Source organism: Meleagris gallopavo, chromosome 3 (genome assembly GCF_000146605.3).
Source record: "Meleagris gallopavo isolate NT-WF06-2002-E0010 breed Aviagen turkey brand Nicholas breeding stock chromosome 3, Turkey_5.1, whole genome shotgun sequence".
Lineage (NCBI taxonomy): Eukaryota > Metazoa > Chordata > Aves > Galliformes > Phasianidae > Meleagris > Meleagris gallopavo.
In genome coordinates this window covers 10,934,231-10,952,342 of record NC_015013.2, presented here as the reverse complement: position 1 = coordinate 10,952,342, position 18,112 = coordinate 10,934,231, and positions in this window count along the sequence as shown.

The following is an 18,112-nucleotide window of genomic DNA, read 5'->3' as shown; positions in this document are numbered from 1 at the left end:
ACAAATCCAGAGATCGTCAGGACTCCTTCTCTTATCCCCAGTTCTTCAGAAAACAAGAAAATGCTGTTGTCTTAGGCTCAGTGCATGAGCAGGGCTGGACTTTCACTTTTCCCTTGGTGTTGACCCTAATTGAATCAGTTACAGAATATGAATGAGGCAGCTGATTGGCAATACGGATACTTGGGGCATTCCTTAGCCATCTAAAATGGCAAGCCAGAGGGCAGAAGCAGCCTGCTGGTGTTCTAACGCTTCCTAAGTACTGGGGAGCACTGGGGAGTTACCATGCCAGAGTTTGTTGTTTGTGCAACAAACCTGTAACTCAGTGCCTGAAGCAAGCCACGGTCTTGCAGGCAAAATGAGGTGCCCGTTCTCATGCAATGTCTCAGAAAACACAAGTATTAGCAGTGACTCCTATGACAGGCTGGACCCTAACTAATGAGCCCCATAGCTTCCATGTCTCCTCACAGATCTGCCCCGCCTGAGGCTGGTTGCCTCTGCTTGGTTGCCGCATCCTCCTCCTGCCTGACCTCCCTGCGTTCTCTTCCCCCCATCTGCCTAATGAGCTGCCACGAAAATAACCTTTCCCTCCTGCCGCTCCAGCCTTGTCCCCGGGTGCCCTGGGAGGCGAGGCACACACCAGCTCTGCTGTACCTTGGCTGGTAACACTTTAACTGCAAGCAGCCAGGCGGGCAGGGGAGAGGTCAGGGTGGTCCCCGTGCATTGCCTCTGCTGACCAAGTGAACCTCTCTCTCCCGCGTGCCCCCCACCTACAGCTGCAGTGTTGCAGAACGCTAACACCCACCCTAGCAGTAACCCTGCCCTTGTCTCAGCAGGGCAGGGGCCTGCAGGGGTGTGAGGGCCTCAGGTGGGCCCCCTCGGAGACCTCCAGGCCTCTCCAGGTCCCTCTGGGGGCCCACATGCTAAAACATTTGGGCCCACCTTTCTGGCAGGGAGCTGAGCACAAACAGCAGAATGTGGTGGGAACCCCACAGATTACAACCCACAGAGCTGCTTGGGATTATGCTGATTAGTTCAAAAAACCCTTCCCTGCTGGCATTTCTATGGAGACTCGTGGCCTTCGCCTCCACCGGGGGTGACACTATCCAATTGCTTCAGCAACGGTGTCCAGGAACAAACCAATGGCTTTGGGGATAAGTCTATGAAGGGGAGAAAAAGAAGGGAAAACAACAGTGGAAGCTGATGGACTTTGAGAAGAGCCTGGAGCTGCCCAGGGCTGTATTAAAATGAAAATTAGTGAAAATGGCTCAGATCTTTTTTTAATTTGTACACTACCTGTTTATGGGATTCCTCGAAAACTCATCACAACTAGAAGTGGGAGTATTTAATGCCTCTGAAAATAGAAAAAGAAAAGTAAACTCTTCTTTCTCTGCCTTTTCTGTGAAATGACATCCCTGTATAAGCACACTGTTCAGTAACTATGTCATTAAACTACCAGACATACACACAACTCTAAAACCTAGAAACACAGAGGAGAGGGGGGAACACGCTATTTTTTGAGAGAAGCCATTTGTAAAGATGTGGCAAGGAAAAAAAAAATAGACAGAAAGACACATTTTATATTAGGACCAGATGTGGAAAAGGGTGTGTGTGGGGGGGGGGGGTGGAAATTTGGTCTGTGCCAGCCAGCATCAAGCAGGATTTTTATGCTTGGTCTTCAGAGCTGAGCCTGCAGCACGCCGTGCCACATGCTGGTATCAGTCAGTCTGAGGGCTACGGCGTATTAGGAGCATAAGGCTCTTGCCAGCAGAGAGCAGGGAGCTGGTAAACTAACAGCAGCACTTCTCTCTGTGTAGCACTCGTAACCTTTCGGACAGTTAGTGAAAGGCAGTTCAAACTCTGTTGCAGTCCAAACTTCAAGCCCATTGAAAGGCTTGCTCTGGCCACAATCCAAAGTCCAATGTTTTATTACCAGGCTCATGTCTTTCAGTCCCTGCTCTTCTATTATCCACTTATTTTCTTAGCTTTTTAGAGAAAAAATTAATAAAGCATCCTTATAGTACAACTATCCTAACAAATTCTGGTACATGCCGTGGACCTCGTTAATTGATTCCACATCCAAAGCGCAAGACTTTGGGCTATTTTTGTTGTTCAGTGCTGTACATTGGCCAACATCCTCTGCATATAATTAACCCCCTATTTCCATGGAATCTCTGCATTAACTTATTACAGGCTCAGCTAGTAATGAACTCCCAAGAAAAGTCTGCATACAAACACTGGCCATTGGCTTCATTGCCCACATGTATTAAACAAAAATTAATCTCATCTATTTGGTTATTCATTTGATGTCTTTAAATTGGAGGCGTTTTTCTGCTTCGTTTGATGCACACAAAGAAAGAGGGATCTGGCTACTGAACTTTATCCAGAAACATCCATGTGTGGAGCAGATTAATGGGAACTTTTCATACCCATAATAGCTTTACAGCAGCAAAGTAGAACATGCAGTTCTCCCCGGGTGACTATAATGCTCTGGGAGACAGAGAAAACAAATGTGGCTAGAAGATAGTAATGTTTTGCTCATCAAGCACTGCGTAGTTTAGACATCATTAAAGTGACATGTTTAGAACCGAGCCTGGGAGGAAACTCAGCTACTAGGAGGTTTTTTTTTAATGCCTTTTTTTTTTTTTTGTGGTTCTCTGAAGCTTTTGGACACCGCAAGAAAAAGAAGGATGTGACAGATACAGATGTCCCAGAGCAGCTGCTGGTATCAAGTGACCATATGTAAAATGGTAAAAGGGAACTGACAGCAGAACTAGTAAGGAAAAGCAGCCCCAGCATCAGGGCTTACCCATTCCTCCTCTACCTGCTTCCCTCTGGAAGTTAGGCCTTCTAAATAAAGAGATCAGAACAGCTATTTTTATACCACTTACAACTTAACATGTTGCGACTACCTGGCTGGGACCCAAGACACCAAGATCCTCCTCGAAGCTTTACAATGAGAAAGGATAAGTCACTGTACAGCTGTGCCTCGGTTTCCCCATTGTTAAGCTGCAGTAACAATAACTGCATCCCCTGGAAAATGCGGTGAGAGATACCAGGGGAAAAGGCAGTAGGAGTGTAATGCTAAACAGACTCTTTTCTCCCCTGCCTCCTACCCTCCTCAAAAAGGGGACGGCTCTTGGGTTTTGGGGTTACCGAATGTACCACAAATGGTGATCAGGTGGGTGGTAATTAATTTATCAGCTTGCATGCCATTGTCCTTGCTGTTCTCACACCACCAGAGAATGCATTGCAGAGATCTTCCCTCTTCCTGCAGTTTTGGACAGCTTGCTTCATTATACCATATGGCCATCTCTAGTCCATTAGACTTACACAGAGGTGGCCTGAATGGATGTCATGGGACCTTCTGGTCTCCTCACTGCCACAACCAGAGAAGCTGACTCTTGGCAACATTTACTTTGATACATTAACATATCAGTTCAACTATGCTGAGGAGCTTCAACTTGAGAAAAACCAAATTCATGGCCTATGTTTAGTGGTCGGTACTAGCCCAATTTCTCAACTAAGGCAGCAGCGTAGCAGACTTGCCTTTTCTGCAAACACTCCCTCTCTGCTTCTTGTGCAATGTTTGTTCAAGTCAGAAAAATCTCATTACTTGAGAAAGTATTTATGCAAATTTTCAGTTGACAGCAGGGGCCCACAGTCCTATTTAAGTCAACTCCTTGTATAAAAGATGCTGTTGTTGTAGGCCCTTCTGGAAGAGGAGCAGACCTGGACATACACTTTGAGAACTTTCCTGGCCCAGATCAGTTCTACTCTTCTTCTTGCAAGAACCCATCAGAGAGCAGGATCTTGAGCTGACCTCAGAGGTAGCTTGAGCAATCTGGAGGACCAAAACCAGAGTGGAGTAAAAAGGGTATGCATAGCCCTGCTGCTGTCCAACCCAGCTGTGACAGGACACACAGACCCAACTCCATCACCTTTATACTTGCAAACAGGAGTGATAAAGACAAGGAGACTGCAGTGCCACCATTTTCAGGGTTAGCTCTCTTCAAGCTCATGTGGCAACGTGGGGACTCGTTCAGGTGGTTGGAGTTGGGGCAGCAATTCCCAGTCTGTAATCAGCAGAGCCAGCTGGATTACAGCCTACATGCCTCAAAGTCTCTGACGACCATACAGCCATCGCCTTTGACAAGCAGGAGCAGATGGGCCCAGGGGACAGCAAATGCGGTTGCCCAGCTCATTCTCTGAGGCATCACTCCCTGCCTGTCCCTACCTTTCCTGCCAGCATCTCCTATGTGTCGTGGGGCCAGGGCAGGAGCCAGCTGTTCCCCTGGCTGCTCATCTCTCCATAGTTTTTGTTCAGACTGACAGACTAATGACAGGACCATAAGTGGACACCTCATGCCTTCTGTGAGGTTATAGGGCAGGCTTTGTTTCCCTGACAGAGGTCTCAGTTTACTTCTGAGTGCCTCCCACAGCCAACTGGCCAGCATCTCCTGCCAAACAAGCAGAAGAGCAGGAAGCAAAGGGTGTCCAGAAAACGGAAACCAGTCTTGAGAGCACAACACAATAGCAAGCGGGGAGGTGCCTGGGGCCCACCCATTTCTTCAGAGCAGTTTCTCAAGTTGCTGTGCCATCAGTATTTAGTCAGGCAACAAGTTCATCTCACCAGCTGAATCAGCAAGCATCTCCACTTAAACTGCACTGCTGGTACATTCTGAGCTTCCATGCAGCTGCTGTTAGGGCATTAGTACTGCTCAGGCACAGCTGGAAACTCAGGGCTCAGGGACCAACTGAGGCTATGCAAATGTGCAGAGAGGCACACAGTTGATCCAGATGCTGCAGGGCTGACTCAGTTTCTCCAACAGAGCCACCCCACTTGTCTTTTTCCAAATCCAAAGCATCCTTGCCTGGTAACAGCAAGCAGAGAACAGCTTTGAACAGCCTAAGGCACAGCAAGAAGACAAAGCAAAGCAGAAATGGCACTTCTGTTTACTGCATCAAAGTCAACACTGGAAGGACATTGCTGTAGTTGACTGTAAACAGCACAAGATGGTTTCTGCAGGTTGAACGTATCCAGGCCCGTGTTCATTACCAGCGTGGAGATGAAGCTGGTGGGATTCTCATGGTGCTGAAGTATTTGGCTTGGTACAAGTACACATTCTCACATATGAGCTTTTTAACAAAGTACAAAAACAGTACAAGAATTGTGTCTGTAAGAGCAGGATTGTAGCTAATCTAGCAGCCTTACTTTCTGTTAAAATTCCCATGAGAACAACAGTGTGATTGCCCATTCTTCAATATGTACTAATGCCTCTAAAATACTGGGAAGAATTTCATAAATCATTAATTTCCCTACACTTTATAAAGCAGATGAAATAAAATCTTAAAAATTATAAGACATGCAACAACCAGAGAAGGTCTATATGAAGTTAAGTAACCAGCCAGCAAAGTACAGCACAAAATTTTTTCAAAGGAAACTCAATAGTTTCAGCTTCATCCTCAGCATTGCTGAGGATGTGATGAATGAAGATGGCTGAGACGTCTTTAAGAAAGGATTTCGCTTCCACTGAAGTCAACTAGATCCTAGGGGAAAGATATAAGGAATTAATTTCTCATTCAACCTAAAGTGTTTTCAAAGCAACGTGCATATCCACACCAAAACCTACAACTCAAGCACCTAAACTCAGACCACCCACAGCAGTCATACATGTTCAGGTCTCCCCAGCTAAGTTAAGGATCATCAGCTGCTCTGTTTCTTACTTCTCATATTCCCTGACTCTGCAAACCACTCTCAGAATTGGAGGGAGTGAGAGGTGACCACCACACATCTCTGAACCAGGCACCTCATGATCTTCATCCACTTTTAACAAGATAATAATCAATCTGTAATCAATCAAAAAGTACTATTAGGCAGTTCTGGTGAGTTGTTAGGACCCAGTAATTCGTATAAATCACCCTTTGCTGTTTAAATTTGGGAAATAAAGGAAGAAAGTCTATTTATGGTAAAAGCAGGTGATGCTGTCTCAGGAAAGACTAGAACTTCCTGAACTTCAAAACATTTAACAGAATAATGTCAGCAGGGTTTTTAAAATGCAATCTCTCTATGTCAAAATTGTAAATTTACAACAGATTCAGGTACTTTTCCAAAGGTTTCTCCATGCACTCAGAAGGCCTCACACGGACACAACAAGTAAGTTTTACCGGCTCAACAAATAACACGATCTTTAAAGCGAGATACTCAGGCCAGTCCAGGCTCTGTGAACATTTACTTCACTTTTGGTTTATTTTGGTCTAGCTTTAAATTGACTTCAAAATCAATTATTCTGGTTTAAAACAAAGTTGTCCATCCATGACTTTGTAATAATTTTAAACTTTGTTTTCAGTCATGGAAAGCAACTTTCCCACGTATCAGAGGACACGACAAGTTTTAATTCACGCCCTTATTTATTTTAGAATTCCTGAGTGGAACTATTCTTCTTTTGGAATAAAAATAAAAGCACTCATGCACAGACTCAAGTAACGAGAGAATAAGAGCCCATATAATTATTTCTGAACATTTTGTGTGTACACCAGCATTGTAACAGAATGCCTGTTCTGAATGCCAATTCCGATGTAGTGACATAACACACTGTAACAAATTCTTTCAGAATTAAGACCAAAACAAACAGGTATTATAAGGAAAAAACATTGCCACATGAGGGCATGCTTCGTCTCTTTCTAAAGCTTTCCTTTTAGTCTTGGATATTTGAGGCACCTTATATTTCAAGACCTAGTTTTAGGAAAAAAAAACTCAGTTTTTAAACATGATTTACTAAGTTTCTCATGTATGAATTAAGTGCAAAAATTATCACAAACTTTGGGAAGAAATATTCTTCATTCCCAGCCATGAATATACTGCTTTTCCAGGCTGACAGCAGCACACACTTTGGTTTAAGAGCAGAGGAAATGAGCTATCTGGATTCATTTCAATGTGTAGTACTCACGTTTTGTAGAGTTTGGTTCCCTGCAGTAATAATAGGAAACAAAAACACACAGCTACAAAGGATCTCAGTTTCACCTTTTGCCCAATGGGAATGGTTTCCTGGTCAGTCAGCTATAAAACAAGAATAAGAGTGACATCTCTTTCTGTCCTCTTTCAAAAGAAAGAAAGAAAGAAAGAAAGAGAGAAAGAGAGAAAGAAAGAGAGAAAGAGAGAAAGAAAGAGAGAAAGAGAGAAAGAGAGAAAGAGAGAAAGAGAGAGAGTAAGAAAGAAAGAAAGAAAGAAAGAAAGAAAGAAAGAAAGAAAGAAAGAAGGAAAGAAAAAGATAGGCAGGGCTGAAGAGCTCCCCAACTTTAAATCTATCTGGACCTATCTCTTCCTAGGATCTATCATCTTTGAGTAAGCACACCGACAGAATCTTCAAATCACGAGATCATTCCCAAACCTGCACACCACCACTGAGGAGTCTTATGAAGACTCCAGAAATCCCTCTGTAATTTTATCAAAGCCCAAGTGTCCTGCACCATTAACTTTTAGGCAAAAGTCTCCACTTTTTAGGCAAAATAAAAGTCCCTCTTTCAAGCAAAACTGCCACCATCAGACTTCTGGATCCCTGGGCTGCCAATTCATTTGTTGTAACAACTCAGAACTGAATTAGGCTATACTGATGAGGCAATGAGAGGTTAATCTCTCCCACCAGAGTGCTGCACAAGGACAGGGAGGATCCTCAAGGTTGCCAACTTTCTCCAGTCCTCAAAGCAGGGTTTTGGGCCCATGGTGGAATACAGAGACAAACTAGGAAACATCAGCACACAAGCTTTTGAGTCACTAGAAGTAATTCTTCTAGTGAGTCACAGTATCCGCACATCCTTTCTTCCTGGAAACTCGGAGTACTTAAATATGCAATACCTCACTTGAGTATCATGTTGGTATCACAGAGATGATTCTTCAAAACATGAGGGATTTCCTGCAGCCTCGCGCTCCAGTCAATGTCCATGAATGCTCAACACACTACAGGCCTCGGCCTTGTCATTATTTTTTTAATTCAAATGGGACATTTTCCAGCAGCTTCCAGAGGAGCAGGGTCATGCATTCAGCTTCAGATGCCTGACACTTATCTGACCTGGGCTCAGTCATTCCTGCCAGATGAACAGGAGCTCCTGTAGGATTCAACCTTAGCTTAATCCAGGTAACCAGGAAGCTGCAGAGGTTGTGGCTGTGACAGCACACAGCTTTGAATTTTGGCAGTCAGAGATTGTGCTGACTAAGATGTTAGCGCTGATAATAAGAGCCAGCTTGTGGGGGAATCTTTCTTCAGGTTCCCCTTAATCCCAGAGATGGAAATCCACCACACTTGTCTTTCATCATCATGCTTATACTCCCAGATGATTTCATGTGACCGCAGAAAAGACAGATGGAACATGAGTGCTCCAGCGCTTGTGGAAACAGGTGCAGGAAAAGCCAAAGGTAGTGGGATAAACAACTGATAGATGGGTTTTAATCCAGTGACCTGGACAGTATTAACTTCACTGGTGTTTTTGTTGTTGTGAATGTGTTCCTATTATAAAATTGAAAGATGCCAGGCTTCATGGCTTCATGGCTTCATCATAAGATATCAATGGAAAATGCACAGTGATGTTGGATGGGAGTACCAGTCAGCATTCTGGGTTAACAGTGACTACAATTTTGTTCTGAGATTTTAACCAAGAGTAGTTTTGAATTTACGCATCAATACTGAAGTAACCGAATATTTATAAGCATCCATGGACCTAGATAAGTTATTTCTTCAGATAAGTAAAAAACCAACCCTGGCAGTTTAGGGAGGCCACCGCCTCCCTGGATTCTGGGTCTGCCCATGGAAGGGACTGCCCCTGCTGTGAAGGGGCCTCCCTGCTCAGCACCAGGCCCATACAGGCAGGAGCATAGGCGTGAGCTGACCCTGATCCAGGCTGATGCTGCCATTATTCAGGCAGCCTTGGCTGGGTGTCAGCAGAGGCACGACACACCCCTGTCAGAGGCTGGGGCGTTTTGCAGGCTGTGTGGGCCTCCCTGCAGAGTAAACAAGCAGGGAGATGTAGGAGTGACTTCAGTAGAGGGAAAGCTCTTCTTTGTCCTGGTTAGGCAGGACAAGGACACCAGGTGTTCCCTTTCCAGCAAAGTGCCTGCCACCTGGCACGAAACCCCTTCAAGGGTGCAGATATCCTCCTTCCCAGGCCTGTGACAGCTAAGGCACTCGCTTTCCCGAGGGGCATCAGAAGGGCTGCCAGGAAGAACCTCACACTGCTCCTCCTCCAGGAGGAGTCACTATGCATATATTTCGTAAAATCTCCAAGCAACTGATGGCATCCATGTTCTGGCAGCCTTCTAACCAGCCCTCACTTCAGTGAGTGGAACTCCTGCTTGCAGGCCAGTATGTGCATTTGGAGATCTCTCTTGCTTTTTCTTAATCTTGAGAGATTTCCTGATGACTAGAGAGGATGGGAAATCACAACACCCTGAAGGTTTCAAAGGCAAAGCTTTGTCAGGAACTGGGTGCTGAAGTTCCTTTTGCATGCCTGCAAACCCCAGCCAAAGCCCTCAGGCACAGCGCAGGTGGGTTACTCCAGCTCACGGGGTGAGTACACCCTTACGCAGCCAATGCCGTCAGGAGGATATTTGCCCCACTCAAAACAAAAGTCTTTTATGAAACCCCAACTTCCTGATGAACCTTCACCACCAGTGCTGGAAGTGCTGACAAGCATAGCTCCAGCTCATTCAGCTATGGTGAGACCTCCTTATAGCCTCCCTGGCCACAGGAGAGCCAACCACCAACCATCCACAACCTGGCTGCATCACAGGCTCTCATGAAAGACTTCACCTTGCCACCACAGAGGCACAAGCATGTGTTTGTTTGCCTGGCGGCTGTGGCACAGTGGCAACAAACACCCAGGTTGAGATAGCCACCACTTGCCAAACATAGGTGAGTCAAAGCCCTGACAAAAGAGTACATAAATGCCAAATGAACACCTCATGTTATACGGAGAAGCATAAGGCAAAAATCACCAAATTAAATGCTTGGCTTTCCATGGAGTCAGAGCTAAGCATGATCTCTTGCATCAGACAAGGAACAACTGTGCCCAGGCTCTGCAGAGGAGAATTTCTCTTTGACTGGGGAAGAACACAGGGAGCAGCACAAGGGGAAGAGCACATGGCAGTAATCACAAGAGAGTGGCAAACAGCCATCCTGACTGGTGGTCACAAAGCTGTCCAGCAGCTGCAGAGGAGAAAAAAAAAGGAAAAGAGCAAGAGATGGAGTGGAGGAGGAGGGGAGGAAGTTTTAAAGACAAACAAATTGAGGGCAGTCTCTCAAATAAGTCAAAACTCACAGAGATGAGTACGTTCTTCCTACTAAGTAAAAAAGTCCCAATAAAGCAGAAGGCAAATGAATAAAAAAGGAATAAAGCCTGGACAAGTAGGAAGCTGCAGTCAGTCAGCTTCATACATATTTAACAGGGATGTTCATCCAAATAGAGGCCTGCCTGTAGTGCACTGGAAGTGAGTCCGCTTCACAGGAGGGACACAGAGGAAGCCTCACTCACAGCCAGCCCAGGGCAGAAAGGGAAAGGATGGCTCACTGCAGTCAGAGAGGCCGAGAAAAAAGCAATCCCAATGCAAACGGAGGAGATGGTGGGGGACTGGGAGGCCCCTGCTCCTGTGTTGCTGAGATGGGAAAGGACATGCTCTCCAACCCAATTCAGGCGGACAGGAGAGACCGTGCCCTGCTTTGCAGAGGAAACCCCACTCTTGGCACAGGCTGTAGAGGACAAGCGGTGCTGCTACCTGTGGAACTGGAGCGGCTGAGTTGTGTCCCAAAACACAGCACAGTTACCCAGGCTGTGACAGTCCTCAAAAATTCTACAGCTTTATTTTCTTAGTGCAGTACATGTCAGAACCAATGTCTCTGCAAAGATGTGTCTTGTATCAGAGCAACTCCACTGGCAGCCCTTGACAACCCCTCAGCACAGGACATCACTCAGCAGATTGGGATTGCCCCTCTCAGTACATAAATGAAAAACCCACTTTATTAGCTTGGGAAATGTCATTGTGGGATTTCCCCTGCTTATTGTTCTCCAGCAGCATCCCTGTGAAACACAAAGACAATTCCTACCAAGACAAATTACCTCTCTGGCCAGCACAGCCTGTAATAGGAGTTCTGCAACCCCAGCTACGTCCTTGCTGACACCTGCTCAGCCTCAGAGCCCTCCAGGGGTTTGCACAAGCACGACTGGCTGAACTTTCCAGCAAAGCACAGGAAAACAGGCAGCCTCATCCTATGGGAATCACTACAACCCTGTTGACACAGCTCATGGGGTTTCCAGGGCAGACTTCCCTTTCTTTGAGATGCAGAGGCTCTCTGTGGGGCAGAAACAATGGTTTCAGTCCCCCCTGTCACCTATGGCAAGCAAGCATCAGCCAGTCAAGGAGAGGCTCTCACCTGGCAGATGGGAAGCAGAACACAGCTAAAGGAATAAGGGAGCACACCTACAGCGCGTGATAGTAGTACGTGATATGTTCCAGAGATACATAAAAATGACAGTTATGAAAGAGACGGGAGAAAAAGAATTATATTAGATAGGAAGAAAGAAAAAAAAAAAAAAAAGAGAGAGAAAATAGTTTCTTGGCTCATGTCCAGGGCGAAAGGTTCATTTCTGTCACCAGACTTAATGGTTGAGTCTAAGGAGAAATGCAAATGCCATCAGGTCCTCTCCTCTCATCCCAGAGAAAGAGCAGAACCAAAGACAGCCCCACCTTCCCTCCCTGAGTGCGTGCCATCTGCCTCAGCCTGACCTGAGGCTGGCGGTTGTCCTGAGCTGCCACTGTAGCCGGGTTTAAGGCAAGCAGCAGCAGCCCAGTAATTACTGCATCATGCAGGGAATCAGAAGTACTTTTGCCTCAGGCACCACGGTAAGCTCAACGGGAACCCATTTTCATGCGTCAGATGTATTACATGGATGCCACACATCCCATTTGGCAACTACCTTAACTTTTGCAAGCTTCTGGACAAAGGGACTCCCAAACTCTCAGGATCTGGCACAGTACTCGACGACTTGAATTTAGACTTACATTCTTGGCCAGAAGCCCTGACAAAGCGCTGCGAGGGAAGTGTCCTCGTCCCTCTCCCTCCTTCCCCTCCTACTCCCGAACGGAAGGCACATTGAATCGCTCCTCTTCATAGACCAGGAGGACTCTTCTCCTGGAACAAAACCCTCCGCGCTGGGAGCTCCTCCGCTCCTGCACTTCTCAAGCCATCAGAAGCAACACTGCTAGGATCCTGCTATGCTGGAGCCAAACTCATCACAAAATCCAGCTGATTTTGCCAGGATTTCATTCAGGAAGAAAACCAGGAAAACAAAGAGTTCCAGCAGTGTTGAAACATTTCTTTTCAGCATGTTTCCAGCACAACATGGCTTTTTTTTTTTTTTTAAAAAAAAAACTTCAACACTGCTGTCGTTTTAATTTTGTGTGTCATTTTAATTTGGTGTGTATGTATTGCATCAGGTAAGCTGCAAAACTCAAAATAAAAACTTGCAATTGAGCCAAAGCAAACAGAGGAGCTGGGAATAAAAACACAGGACACATTTTTAAATATGCCAGTTCAAATTCTGAAAAATAAAAATCTACAAAACTACAAAACTGAACTTGAAACTGAATTTTCATCATCTGTGCAAATGTTAAACATTATTTTAATATCAGTCTCAATCCATGGACTCTGCTGGTGGAGATAAGCCTCTGATACTAGGTAGGATTGGAAAAGTGGTGTATTGTGTAAAAAGCTGTTATAAAGGTGTTATAAGTCCAGTTAGGAGTTCTAGATGCACATCTAACATCTAATCTTATTGTATTTTTTTTTAAAGAATGTCTTCATCAGTAAAAGTATATAACCAGGGAAAAATATATCTTTACATCAGGATTTACAGGTTCAGGAATTAGATAATCCTAAATGACATCTCTCAGCATCAGTCCTCTAGGCCATGTGCTTTTCAAAATGGTGGAATTATTTCAGCATCCTGTGTTCTCATGTGCAGAGATGTAGTTCTATTCCTCTTACAGACTTAAATTAGTGCAGGATTTGGTCCTTCACATCTGTTGCCCAAACTGAAAATTGCAAATGCTTTGAGGAGAAAGTGAGCCAAGAACACTGAGGTTAAAGACACAAGAAAATCTCATAATACTGATAGAAGCAATGCTACGTGTTAACTTAGATCTAAATAAAGTATTTGGACTTCAGATGCCTGTTTGGTTAAGTACTGTGTAGGAATCACTGAGCTGAGCACTAAAATAAAGCCACTTCAGAGGAGGCAGCAACTTTAAATCTACAGAAAGCAGCTTTACATTCCAACTGCAGAGAAAGAGCAAAGAATACTATACTTAAGCAGAAATTGCAGGAAGCACGTGGGAGGCAATAGGCATCCTCCACACTAGGGTTTAGTGGAGGACAGTGACTGGTTCAGGGAAATCTCTGCTCCACAGTGGGATGTACCATCAAGGGGAACCCTGCTTCCCAAGGGCTTGCAGCCAGTCCAGGGGTGAGCTCCCTGGAATTGTGGGGATGGACTCAAAATTAGAACAGCCAGAAATAAAACACAAGATCTTGGACCCAATACAATAGGCCTTAAAGGTTGCAGAAGAGTCATAGGGATCAGATGTCACCCACTGATTAGGGGAGGGTGGGATAATGTCAAAGAGAAGGCAGGCTAGCTATGTAAAGAGGAAGAAAACTCCTTCAATTAAACCCTAGATCTATGAGTCAGAAGATCTAGTTTATACACTTGGCACAGCTGAAAACTTCCTGTGACATCTTCAGCAAATATGTCTTGCTCCGGGATACAACTGGATAATAATTTAGAAGGTCCAAAGCTTTAAATCAACTGAAGCTCATAGACTGCTTGGAGCTCCTGCTAGGAAGCACTCTTACCTCAGAACCCAGCAGTGAAACTCTCCTGCTGCCCATCTGCTGCACACAGTGCAGGCAGTCCCAGTAGGACATCATACGCAGCAGTGCTCACACTGATGTAAAACATGCTTTAGCATTTGCTGCTCAGTGCCATTAACAACAATAGCCCAGCATACTGCTTCCTCCTTTGCTTCCTGTCCCTTACAACTAGCTATATCCCACCGCATTCTTCATGAACGGGAACTGTTCCTATCATAATACCAGGTATATCCAAGTAAACAGGAAAAAAACAGATTTGTTACTGGGGGCTGTGGGAAGGGGAGAGGATGGTGACAGACAGTTTTGGCAGCAATGTCAATGGCGCCAGGTTTGGCAGTTTTGTTAACTACCACCCTATCAAAAAAGCCAGATCTATGGGGATTCCTATTTGGAGAAGACTCTTCGACTCTTATCTTGAACCAACATTGCATGCTGTTCATCACAGGCCATGACAGAAATTTTATCAGCATCAGCAGCAACCAGAGTAGCAGAATACCCTCTGTGGAATAAATAAACAACCAAAAAAAAACTTGCTGTTTACCTTGAATAACATCAGTTGTTGTACTGTTTGTAGCTTCCAGTTGTGGTTCTTCGGCTCTGAGCTGAAGAGAGCAAGTTCACAGTATCGGCAGGAAGGAGTACAGCATCCAGATGTATTTGACAGAAGTAAAAACCTATGTAAGCCCTACATTTCTTGTCTGAAAGTCATCACCCCAAAATAGCTTGTGATCAAGTTATTTTTATTTAGAAGAGCCTGTGCCTTGAGTTTGGATGCTAGTCCAAATTCCAGCAGAGTTTTGGACTGTTGTTAAGGTAGGATGCTTCATTCTGGCCCAGTTCAGAGACAGAATGGCCATCAAGGATGACCAATATTCTTGCTCTGTTTTGCCTGTGTACATGTGAAGGATTCTCCAGCAGTTCTGTGTTTTTGGATCTGGAAAACCTGCAAGAATTCCAGGATGTCTTAAAAACACCCACAGGTTTTCATCCCAGTTCTTCCCATTCCTCCCATTTCTGAATGAACATCCAAATGCATGAGCTTTCTTCTTTGCCCCAGCTTAAACATTTTATTTTAACTTGCTGGTTCAGTTTTAACCATAGTGGTATTAATATATTAATAACAATTTCTTATAAGAGCTCTGTTAGATATTATCTGTTGGATAATAAGAAACTCTTGGTTACTTGAGCTTTTGCCACATGAGGTACGTGACCCTGTAGGAGGCTGACACACATACATCATTTCAGTCACTCATGTAAGAAACAAGCATTTTATATATATTTTAAGCACAAGATCTATACAAAATATCCAAGCACATGTTCACTCATAAAAGCAAACCCCAAAACAGCAGCTGTTCCAGAAGATGTACCTAGCCCCACACACATGCCTCGCCCATCTTCAGGCCCTCAGGAGGCAATGTAGAAACTGCCTGGGGCTGTGGGAATGCTCTGTAGGATGGGCTGAGGTCTTCTTTTCTCCTTTCTCTCATTTCCAAAACTCACAGTAATGTGAATGTTCTCTCTTGTAAAGGTAATGCAGTTTCAGCTGTTTTAAATAATACCACCTTTATCAGCACTTACAACTATCTGAGAGACTTCACCTGATAGATCAGGAAGACTTTGGACTACCTTTTCTATCAGCAGAGCAATGGGTATGGCAACCATCAGCAGAGGGATGGTAGCAAGCATCTGGAATGGCTGAAAGATCTCCAGCCAGCTCAGCTGTTTGAAAATAAATGCCTGTCCACAGCCCTTTGGAACTGAGCTGATACGTCTTCAGACATCCCTTACATCAATCTCCAGTAAGCTCAAGAGATTTATGATAAGCACTTGCTCTTTCCTTAACCTCCAAAACCTTTTCCACCTGCTGAATAACATAAAATTCTTTCCCCTCACCCAGCCTGTTCAATATCTATATAAAGCCTGTAGAGAAGATTCAGTGGCACCATGGAGTGACTTGTCAGCAGTACACATATGACACCCATCTCTCCATCATCTTCACCTCCCATGCAAATAACACCGTTACCCAGCTCTACAAGGGCTTGGCTGAATCAGCAAATGAATGAAGAGAAGTTGGCAGAAGCTGAATTGTTGCAAGAGCCTGGGCTGAAGATGGTAGAGGAAAGCATTTCACATTTCCATAATGTCATTCATTCTCCATCACTGGCATTAAGACAAAATGGAGATTTAATGTTTATCTGAACTCATTCCTTCTAGAAATCCTAACAGCTGTTGTTGCAAATACCTCCATTCTTCACTGCTATTTCTGATCAGATGACCTGCTAGATTGAACTTGTTCCTTACGCTTGATTTCTACGAACACGGTGGGTTTAGAAATGATGCCCCAAACAAAAATGTCAGTCTGTTTATTCAGCAACACAAGACCTCCAAGCAAGTTCAAACTCTGATCTTTGCTCTGCTCACCGCTTAGTCCCAAAGGCCTTATTTTCAAATCTTTCAACACCTCAGCAAAAATTGGTGTAAAGACAGCCACAGCTATGTTGAAATCTGGCAGTCATACTGCTCTGTGACACAGTAAATACCCAATTTGAAGGATAGGTGCACTAGGGACAGATTCTCTAGTGCCTAGGACATAACTGCAAAATTCTGACTACATACAGGGGAAAACCATAAATCTCAAAAGTCTAGAACAAAAGACAAAACTCCAGGTTTTCAACCCAGCCTCCTCTCCTCTATTCTAACTGTACCAAAACCACCAGTACTAACAAGTAATCCACGTCTGACACGTGTTGAAGACTGATTTCCAAGGGCCCACTCCCGTGCAGTTTCACTGATACACGATAAAAGGTGATCAGAGCTGACAGCACCAGGGTGGCTGTAGCACAAAAAAAGTCCTCTCCTGTACCTACCTAGCCCTTCTTTTTAAAGCATTCTTGGAACTTCGGTTTGAAATCTCAATTATTTTGCCAAATTCAGTCAAAAAACCAACCAGCAGGCCCATACTTTTGGGGAGGTTAGGACACAATGAAATCACATACACAGACAGACTTACACACAGAGCATGAATTCAGACACATTGTTTTACTGGGAAGCAAAATCATTGGCAAAACTAAGAAGTCCCTCAAGTAGAATCTAGGAGAAGTGAGAGAAACGCTGAAGATGCTTTGTGTTCATTTTTATAAGCATGTAAAATCATCTGAGGCACACAAATTAAGGTATCCAGGAACATCTTACAAGTCAGTGCCTTCCAATACACCAGCTACAGCCAGGCAATCACAACCTAGAGAATCACACGACCATCTTCAAATGAGCCACAGCAATATCCTAGATTTTTCAGAACTGAAAAAAAATGTATTTCCTCCTAAAGGAAATGCAAAGGCTGTTTTTCAATTATATGATATGCAACCCAAGGCAACGAGTCTAGGAGATACAACTGAAATGCACCTGAATCTGTGTTCTTAACTCAGTTTTACATGAGAAGGAAAGAGGCTTGTATGAAGGTCACATTTCCATGTTACTTTGAGTTACCTGATCACTGCTCAGTTGCAATGTATCTAACTATGTTTAAACTGCCTGCCAAGGAAAGTAAAGCAGAGGAACCTCAGCAGAGGAATCAATGAGCAGATGTTCTGAAAATGCAGAATCCTCCCAGCACATCTAGTATTGCATGATTCCTCCAGTTGGTTTCACTTGGAAGGGAAAACATGAATATATCAACAGGAATAGTATTCAGATACAGCACAACAGGCCTGTAATCCATCCTGTTTTCTTCAGCACAAAAAACAAGCTCTGAAGAATACACAAAGATATTTATTTCTGACAGCAACTGGCAATAGCTTGTGCACTTCAAATGCAAGCCCAAGAACCTTTCAAATGGTTAAAGGTTTGCAAAGGCTGAAAAGCTTAGAAGTCTTGCCAAGGATGATACAACGGATGAATTTACTAACCTCACATTGCTGTGAATTTTTCACCACAGAAACCATTCAACATGACATCTGCCTAAGTCTGCTCAGACCTTTGGGCTCACCTGACAAGAAGGAAATTACCAGGTGGATTGTCTGAAGAAGAAACTTGGAATGACCAAAGAGGCCCACTCAAAGCCTGTGCCACTGTGGGGTTATATCTCACCAGGCTCTCACGATGATTGATTTCCTCAGCAACATTTGTGTTGGCACACAGTGCAAGTGAGTCAGCATTTTTAAGTTACAACTGAGAAAACAAGTTAAAAAAGAAAGAAA